Here is a 10,862-nt window from a genome sequence, read left to right as displayed (position 1 = left end):
GTGAGGAATCAATGGAAGGCTAACTGGTAGCAGCCTTGGCAATGATTCCTCGCGGGAAACCGAGGCCTTGTGAGGACGACGAGGCGGGGGTCGCTCACTCGGCGGGCCCGCAGTTCGTTCGCGCCAAAATCGCTTGCTCTTGCGCCTCCGGGCGCCCCAGCGCGCCGGGTTCGGTCTGAGTTCGGCGGGACCAGTTTCAGCCCAAATCGATGAAAAACAGACTTCTAAGGGCAGAACTAGGTCGATTTTTAGACGGCGATGCTAAAAAGTCATCTGGGACCTGTTAGGGGCGTGGCTGGAGATACTCTAAGCCCTCAGCCAAAAAGGGAGGGACATGGTACGAGGTGGTGCGCGTTGCCGTATATCTTGCCGAGCGCAAAAATGAGTTGAAGAGGAGCTCGTCGACGACAAGGTTGAACGTGGCGACGATTGCAGAGTCAAACCGGGAGTTGTTCACCTAGCGATGTGAAGTCCCCCACATAATCCACGTCAGGTCCCCGCAGTCAGCTATCGAACGCAACCCCGCGTCAAATTCAGGCCGATGAACACGGGAGCTTAGAGCATTGGCCATGGAGACGGAGACGGGCCGCCCGCGGTGGCGGTGACGGTGGCGGTGAAGAAGTGGAAGAAAGAAGGTTAACACCAAGTCCCACATGATCGATCACGGTTCCATGCAGAGAGCATTCTGCTTTACAACCACGCACTTGTCCACGATCATGATTTATTTATTGATTGTCTTCCTTATGAGTGGCGGTCGGGGACGAGCGATGGTCTTTTCCTACCAATCTATCCCCCTAGGAGCATGCGCGTAATACTTTGCTTTGATAACTTCTAAATTTTTGCAATAAGTATATGATTTCTTTATGACTAATGTTGAGTCCATGGATTATACGCACTCTCACCCTTCCACCTTTGCTAGCCTCTCTAATACCGCGCACCTTTCGCCGGTATCATACACCTACCATATACCTTCCTCAAAACAGCCACCATACCTACCTATTATGGCATTTCCATAGCCATTATGAGATATATTGCCATGCAACTTTCCACCATCTAGTTCATCATAACACATTCATCATTGTCATATTGCTTAGCATGATCATGTAGTTGACATAGTATTTATGGCAAAGCCACCGTTCATAATTTTTTTTTCATACTTGTCACTCTCGATTCATTGCATATCCCGGTACACCGTCGGAGGCATCCATATAGAGTCATACTTTGTTTTAGAATCGAGTTGTAATCATTGACTTTTAAATAAATAAAAGTGTGATGATCATCATTCAATAGAGCATTGTCCCAAAAAAGGGAGAAAGGCCAAAGAAAAAAAAGAAGGCCTAAAAAACGAAAATAAAATAAAAAGGGGCAATGCTACTATCCCTTTTTCCACACTTGTGCTTCAAAGTAGCACCATGATATAGCGAGTCTCATATATTGTGCTTCAAAGTAGCACCATGTTCTTCATATAGAGAGTCCCATATGTTGTCACTTTCATATACTAGTGGGAATTTTACATTATAGAACTTGGCTTGTATATTCCAATGATGGGCTTCCTCAAATTGCCCTAGGTCTTCGTGAGCAAGCAAGTTGGATGCACGCCCACTAGTTTCTTTTGTTGAGCTTTCATACATTTATAGCTCTAGTGCATCCGTTGCATGGCAATCCCTACTCACTCACATTGATATCTATTGATGGGCATCTCCATAGCCCGTTGATACGCCTAGTTGATGCGAGACTATCTTCCCCTCCTTTTTGTCTTCTCCACAACCACCATTCTATTCCACCTATAGTGCTATATCCATGGCTCACGCTCATGTATTGCGTGAAGATTGAAAAAGTTAGAGTATGAAACAATTGCTTGGCTTGTCATCAGGGTTGTGCATGATTTAAATACTTTGTGTGGTGAAGATAGAGCATAGCCAGACTATATGATTTTGTAGGGATAACTTTCTTTGGCCATCTTATTTTGAGAAGACATAATTGCTTTGTTAGTATGCTTGAAGTATTATTATTTTTATGTCAATATAAACTTTTGTCTTGAATCTTTCTAATCTGAATATTCATACCACAATTAAGAAGATTTGCATTGAAATTATGCCAAGTAGCACTCCGCATCAAAAATTCTCTTTTTATCATTTACCTACTCGAGGACGAGCAGGAATTAAGCTTGGGGATGCCTGATACGTATCCAACTTATCTATAATTTTTTATTGCTCCATGCTATATTATCTACTGTTTTGGACTATATTGGGCTTTATTTTCCACTTTTATATTATTTTCGGAACTAACCTATTAACCGGAGGCCCAGCCCAGAATTGCTGTTTTTTTTGCCCATTTCAGTGTTTCGGAGAAACAGAATATCAAACGGAGTCCAAACGGAATAAAATCTTCTGGAACGTGATCCAGGAGACTTGGACCCTACTCCACGGAGTCAAAGAGGAGGTCACGAGGGTGGGGGCGCCCCCCTAGGGCGCGCCCCTGCCTCGTGGGCCCCTCGGTGCTCCACCGACGTACTTCTTCCTCCTATATATACACACGTACCCCCAAACGATCAGAATAGGAGCCAAAAACCTAATTCCACCGCCGCAACTTTCTGTATCCACGAGATCCCATCTTGGGCCTGTTCCGGAGCTCCGCCAGAAGAGGGTCGCCATCACGGAGGGCTTCTACATCATCCTAGCCCCTCCGATGAAGTGTGAGTAGTTTACCTTAGACCTTCGGGTCCATATTTAGTAGCTAGATGGCTTCTTCTCTCTCTTTGAATCTCAATACAAAGTTCTCCCCCTCTCTTATGGAGATCTATTCGATGTAATCTTCTTTTTGCAGTGTGTTTGTTGAGACCGATGAATTGTGGGTTTATGATCAAGTCTATCTATGAATAATATTTGAATCTTCTCTGAATTCTTTTATGTATGATTGGTTATCTTTGCAAGTCTCTTCGAATTATCCGTTTGGTTTGGCCAACTAGATTGGTAGTTCTTGCCATGGGAGAAGTGCTTAGCTTTGGGTTCGATCTTGCGGTGTCCTTACCCAGTGACAGAAGGGGCAGCAAGGCACGTATTGTATCGTTGCCATCGAGGATAACAAGATGAGGTTTATTTCATATTGCATGAATTTATCTCTCTACATCATGTCATCTTGCTTAAGGCGTTACTCTGTTTTTAACTTAATACTCTAGATGCATGTTGGATAGCGGTCGATGAGTGGAGTAATAGTAGTAGATGCAGAATCGTTTCGATCTACTTGTCACGGACGTGATGCCTATATACATGATCATGCCTAGATATTCTCATAACTATGCTCAATTCTGTCAATTGCTCAACAGTAATTTGTTCACCCACCGTAGAATACTTATGCTCTTGAGAGAAGCCACTAGTGAAACCTATGGCCCCCGGGTCTATTCTCATCATATCAATTTCCATCACTTTAATCTTTCTTTGCTTTTTTACTTTGCTTTTACTTTTTTCCTTTGCATCTTTATACCAAAATACCAAAAATATTATATCTATCAGATCTCACTCTCGTAAGTGACCGTGAAGGGATTGACAACCCCTAAACGCGTTGGTTGCGAGTAGCTATCATTTTGTGCAGGTACGAGGGACTTGAGCGTGGCCTCCTACTGGATTGATACCTTGGTTCTCAAAAACTGAGGGAAATACTTACGCTACTTTGCTGCATCATCCCTTCCTCTTCGGGGAAAACCAATGCAAGCTCAAGACGTAGCACACGAGTGGGCCGATTTTTTGGCGCCGACGGCCGAAAAGTCACTTGGGGGGCCTTGTTGGGGGCGCGGCTGGAGATGCTCTAATTACTTTACCTCTATGTTGTCTATTGTAGTACTACTAGTTATTATTTGCAAGAAGGTGTTTGTGAATATCTGCTCAGGTATGTCTCTTGTTCGACCTATATTTTCACGTCTTTTCCCATTTTTCAGTTACTGGATTTTTTATTTGTCAAATAAATTTTTATCAGTTGGATGCTATTTAGGATATGTACTTTTGGTGGCTAGATATTTCTATCTTTTGTGCTTGACTTTTGACTAGAAAAGAGTCGTGGAGTGAGGGATAGAGCATGACACTTTTCATGTGAAGCACGCGAAGGAGTGCAATTATGCATGTGTGTAGTATGTGGGTCGATCAGTGGAGTGTGTGTTGTGTTGGGTAACTCGTGGTTTGCCAGTGAGACAGTGGGGTGACATAGATAGCAAAAAAGAGATAAGTGAGCACGCATAATGTGCGTTAATATGCATGTGTGTGCAAGAGAGAGTAAGAGCATCTCCAATAGGTGCCCTTTTTTTGGTCACCAAAATGCGCTCGGAGCAAAATTTGTGACACTTAAATACTTTTTGGGGCATAAAAAACATCCAACTCCAATAGGTGCCCTAAAGTAGGGCACATGCTAACATGCAAACAATGTTTTCTAAAGCACATTACATAGATAATTTTAATCATTTAAACACCAAAACATTGCAAAATTTTAAACCCTAAACATAAAGTTCATCCTACTACTTGATCACCCTAAATAAAAAAAGATCGCATACTTAACACAGTCTTCCTCGCAATTAACAAACGCATATACTTCATTCATCGTGTCTCTATTTTTCTCAGATGCAAGTGCAATATACATGCGATTCGCAAAAAAGTCAAAGCATCGTAGACATGGTTCAGGACATCAAATTGTGGCACAACTCTCGAATGCTTAACGCAGCTTATGGCTCATTGCTACCTTGAAGCCATCTTTGTAAATCGTCCTCTGTATGTGTCGCATGGATATTTGTGTGTCTTACCAAAAGTCATTTTTCAAGTTTCTGGTACAAACCTCGATGGTGGTGGTTGTGCCAGACAAATCCTTTGAAGAGTTCCTCATCAAGCTATGCGTCCTCGATGTCTTGATCAATGTGGCTTTCGATCCTCTAAACACTTTGTCGGGTATTGGAAAAAATGTGGTAAGTAAATTTTGTTAATAAAAGGGTAGGTACAAAAATTTAACACGGTAAAAAATGGTATGTATGGTATATACACATATTTAACAAGGTAAAGCCTAAAATGATATGAGCAAACATAATAAAAGCTATAGCCTAAAATGTTATGAGGAAAACTAATAATAGCCATCTCAGTCTTCGACATCCTTCTCGCAAGGAGTGAGCCACCAGAGGCATCAAAGTGTGATGACATCAACGCCAAGAAGTTCCTACTGCACTCCATGTAGCTCTCGCGAGTGGGTGCACCGTCCTTGATCTTACCACCATGGTCGAGCGCTGCCCATGCATACATGTGCTCAAGGTGAATGTGGATAGTTCTGCAAAAGATGTTTTAGTCCGCTCAACGTCGTTGTAGGAGCTTGAGGGTGGTTTCTATGAAGGCAATGTGAGGGCATTGGCATCGAGGCTCCACTACTTATGCAACAGAAGCTCGGTGTTGATGCCGACTCACACCTCAGTGTGCCCATCTGGGCGCTAATGGTAGAGATGTTCTTGTATTGGTTTTCATATAAAAAGTTGTCTCTTATGTTTGGCTTTTGTTCACACTTCAGACCCTGATGGTAGAGACGATATACAACTACAGATAGAAAGATGACGGGCTCAAAAGGAAGGGAAAGATACATCTTCGCATCACCCTCATGTTCATGTCCTCAGTTTGCTAAAATCTGCTCAGGTATGACTCTTGTTTAACCTATATTTTCACGCGTTTTCCTATTTTCAGTTACTAGATCTTTTTTATTTCTAAAGTAAATTTTTATCAGTTGGATGCTATTTGGGATATGTTCTTTCGGTGGCTAGATGTTTCTATCTTTTGTGGTTGACTTTTGACTAAAAAAGTGATGTGGAGCGAGGGATAGAGCACAACACTTTTCATGTGAAGCACGTGAAGGAGTGCATTTGTGCATGTGTGTGTGAGAGAGTATGTGGGTGGATGAGTGGAGTGCGTGTGTTGTGTTGTGTAACTGGTGTTTTAAGAGTGAGAGAGTGGGTGTGATACATAGAAAAAATATCGAAGTGAGCATGCATAATGCATGTGCAAGAGAGAGTAAGAGCATCTCCAATAGGTGCCCTCTTTTTGGGCACCAAAATGTGCTTGGATCAAAATTTGTGACACTTAAAAGTTCCGTTCGGGGCATAAAACACATCCAACTCCAACAGGTGCCCTAAAATAGGGCACAATTGAACATGCCAACAATGTTTTGTAAAGCACATTACATAGATCATTTAAAACATTTCGACATCAAAACATCGCAACAATTTAAAACCCAAACATAAAGTTCAGTCTACTACTTGACCACCCTAACAAAAAGAACACATACTACACATAGTCTTGCTTGCAAGTAACCACCGCATATACTTCATTAATCATATCTTTGTTTTGCTCAGATGCAAGTGCGATATACTTGTGATTTAGAAAAAAGTTAGAACATCTTATAAACCATACATATAGTGTCAAATCCCTGGCTACTTTGAATTTGTTGTGTCCTCTCACACCCAATGAATCCCCTAATTAGTCAACTTAAAATGTCAGAAAATGGGACTTCCACGATTCTTACCTCGGCACCGGTAATGCATAGCTGCACGAGCTTGATTTGATGCTAGAGACGACGCTTATGGCATGCCATCTAAGAGAATTTGACGTGTTTCTTGCATACTACGTGTCAAAGTTACACTATAGCCATTTAGAGAAAATATATTATAATGATATTTATCAAGTAAGCGACAAACCGCAGAGAAGAAACGTTTCTAGATGTGGTAAGTACATTTTCTTGCGAAGGTGGTATTTGAGTATCTCCACCATTATTTAAAACGCCTTTAGTTGTATAGGCTAGCATCTTATAGGCCTTTGGAGGCATATGAGAATAACCGCTAACAATTTACGTGTTTTTGTGCCAACACCTGCAGGCTGCCGATCCAACCATATGGAAGATGCATTGGAGATCAAGGACATGGAAAAAAAATCATAGAGGCAATCTTCATCCGCCTCCCGCATGATTAGCTTGAGAGTTTCGCCCGTGCATCCCTTGTCTGCAAACTGTGGTGCTGCCTCCTCTCCGATAATGGCTTCCTCAACCACTATCGAGCCTTTCATAATACGCCACCTATGCTTGGTCTTCTCCACAGTTGGTTCTGCAATCACCCCTTCATCCCCATCACAAAATTTATCCCCCGTGGTCACTGTAAACACAATAATGTGGCTGACTACCGCCACGGCCGTGTCCTATTTTCAGATTGAATCATCTGGTTCCCCATGGCGGGCAACACCAGGGAGCTGCCGGCACCACAGAGAGGCGATAGTTGGAATATTTATGAATGTGCAGCTGTGCTTTGTGCCATTGACGGTTGCGACCATGGTGCCTGCCAATCGGGCCCATTTTTGGTGGGTTCCATCAGCCTTGACGAGGAGAAGGTGGCAACGACGATCGTGTATTAGTTGGAGACGAGTACTTGGAGCGCCCTGGCCTCCCTTAACCTAGCTTATTGAGAGTGATATTAGTATCTCTTGGATGCCCGTTGTGCTCTCCGTACGCTCCCTAAATTTTATCTTTATGCATGATGCTCGTCTTGGTGTACTTAAGTATGACTTGGGAACATCTTGCCTATCAGAGATTGAGCTGACATTTGTGATCCTGATCGCCCGCTTTGACTCTCATGCCCTGATTGCACCAGAGGATGGCCAGCTGGGGATTGCAATGCTCAATAGATTCAATCTGTCCGTGTACTGGAGGGCGGTTTGTCACGACCAAGTTGCAACATGGATAGAATCTGAAGTCATTGACCTAAAGAAGCATGTCCTTGCAGGCGATCCCATGATCCCACATACTGAGTTGGTTGGCTCTGTTGAAAGAACGACAATCATCTTTGAGACCACAAATCTTGGAACCTACATGATTGATCTCAAGACACTAAGGTTGAAGAAGCTCAGGAGCAAGCTTTGTCTTTTCAACTATCCATGGGCTCTGTTCCCCTATTTTAGCTTCTACAGTCCACTAGGTAACTATTTCATTTACCTCTGTGATTTCAATTGTAGTACTACTAGTTATTATTTGCAAGAAGGTGTTAATAGTTAGTAATGATATATTTTTTATCAGTGGGAAAATTCGAGAACATGATCACTTTAGGAGAAAGTAAAACGGGAAGCATCGATGAGGAATCAGGAGAGAGTGAATCTGTAAGCAGCGACATGGAATCAGGAGAAAGTGATGCTGGAAGTAGCAACGAGGAAATGAGAAAACTAATGTAGGAAGCACCGATGATGAAGTAGAAGAAGCCGAAGCTAGAAACATCAATGACGAAGCATAGTCCTTGAGCGAGGGCTTGACGCAAGGTCATTATGTCTACCATTTTGATATTGATTCTTGTTCAAGGCCCTACCAGTCAGTAACCAAATTGTACTTAAAATACTTGGCAAGATAGTTCTGCACAAGATATTTTAGTCCGCTCAACATCGTTGTAGGAGCCTGAGATTGGTGTCTATGAAAGCAATGTGAGGGCATCGACATCGATACTCCACTACTTATGCAACAGAAGCTCGATGTTGATGCAGACTCAGACCTCAGTGTGTCCATCTCAGAGCCAATGGTAGAGATGTTCTCGTATTGGTTTTCATATAAAAAGTTGGCTCTTATGTTTGGCTTTTGGTCACACTTTAGACCCTGATGGTAGAGACGATATACAACTTCAAATAGAAAGATCGGGGGCTGAAAAAGGAAGGGAAAGATGCATGTTCGCAACACCCTAATGTTCATGACCTATGTTTGCGAATATTTGCTCAGGTATGTCTCTTGTTCAACCTGTATTTTCATGTGTTTTCCTATTTTTCATTTACTGGATCTTTTTTATTTCCCAAATAATTTTTTCTCAGTTGAATGCTATTTGGGATATGTTCTTTGGTGGCTAGATTGGTCTACCTTTTGTGCTTGACTTTTGACTAAATAAGTGATGTGGAGCGAGGGATAGAGCATGATGCTATTCATGTGAAGCACATGAAGGAGTGCATTTGTGCATGTGTGTGTGAGAGAGTATGTGGGTGGATTAGTGGAGTGTGTGTGTGTTGTGTTGTGTAACTGGTGTTTTAAGATGATTGAGAGAGTGGAGTGTGATAGATATAAAAAAGAGGTAAGTCAGCATGCATAATGCGTGTAAATATGCATGTCTGTGCAAGAGAGAGTGAGAGCATATCCAATAGGTGCCCTCTTTTTGGGAACCAAAATGTGCTTGGATCAAAATTTGCGACACTTAAAATTTCTTTTTGGGGCATAAAAACATCCAACTCCAATAGGTGCTATTGGGCTTGATTGCCTTGTCAAACTAGCTAGGTGAGGCAGCCAATTCATGGTTTAGTTTTCCACGTATGTTTAACAATTATATCTTAGGAGGGCCTCCATCTATGAAAATAAAAAGATTACATACTACTTTGGAAATATCATATTTTTTGTTCCATATCTTAGGAGACAAAATGGCTTTCATGCTTGCATTTTCATATGGTACATCTTTAGTCATACTTTGCACTTATACAAGAATGTTGCATAACCTGCTCTTTATGAGCTTCCTTATTTACCATGCACCATTTACACAAAAAGATAGGGAGGTAGATTCTAAGAAAGGGTCAACTAAATAATTTTCTCAATAATTTAGTGTTAGTAACAAAATTTAGTGTTAGTATCAAATAGGAAAGAAAATATTTCTCTTGGCCAAATAGGGAGGTAGATTCTAAGAAAGGGTCAACTAAATAATTTTCTCAATAGGAAATGGTTTCATAGAGCCCCCTCTTCTAATCACTAGTTGCAAAAGCCCTGAGTAACCAGCAAGAATGCAACCGCAACGAGGACATGTGACAACCTGGATTCCACCAAACGCAGGTGGGCTTTCGGGAAAATGGGGACCAGTAACCAACTTGCAACAGCCCTGAGTAACCCGGTTTACTATATTGCTTCTTATAACTGTTGGGCATCATGTGCATCTCATAAGCATAGCATCGGTAGCACGTTGCCTTCATACCGAATTATTTAGGTGTTTTAGTAAACCACTTGCTTATTATTTCAGTGGTCTTATAGAAATGGGGAATAAGCAGACCGCGGACGTTCTGGTCCTCAAGCCCTCGCCTTTAACCTGACAGTTGAACATTGTCGTGGTATATCATTGTGAAGTCCTACGTATTGTTTCAAAATTACACACCTCTCATATCAATGACTCATAGTTCTATCTGTTTTTGTGTGATAAAGGGTTTATTTTATAAATGGGTTCCAAACAAGGTCCAAAGGACTCAGATGTTTACATGCGGTCTTTATAGTATATCGAGGATCCACTTAAAAATTTGTCCCATTTCTGTTTTTTTCATACTTGAATGATCAGATATAAGGTGACAATAGCTGGTTAAAACCTGAAGCGAATTTCTGAAATAAAACTTTCATTGTCCTTTTCCCTCTCTTCTAAACTGCCAGGTAGCTACCTAGCCCATTTAAACCACTCTAGCCTAGCCCAACACAACCCCCAAACCCTACTTATAAGGCAAGAGGTCCCCTACATTGTTTGGACAGACCCCCTACCAATTAGGGTTCTCTAGCCCTAGCCATAATCCCCACCATGCCCTCTGTAACATCCCAATTTTCAATTTGGATTACCTCAGGAGTTAATTGATGATCTCAGAGATATTCGATTGGAGATAGTACCACGAGGTTTTGTTGCCGCAATGGAAATTCAGTCCACTTTGTTGGGAAAGATCCGAGAAGCCCAGAAGTTAGACAAAGGTATTGCGGAGATAAAGGGAAGGATGAACCAAGGAAAGGCAGAAGGATTTCATGAGGATGAACATGGAACCTTATGGTTTGAGCAGCGTATTTACGTGCCAACTGACCCAGAGATCAGGAAATTGATTCTT

Source organism: Triticum aestivum, chromosome 7A (genome assembly GCF_018294505.1).
Source record: "Triticum aestivum cultivar Chinese Spring chromosome 7A, IWGSC CS RefSeq v2.1, whole genome shotgun sequence".
NCBI classification, from domain to species: Eukaryota; Viridiplantae; Streptophyta; class Magnoliopsida; order Poales; family Poaceae; genus Triticum; species Triticum aestivum.
Note: the sequence above shows the minus strand (reverse complement) of the source record.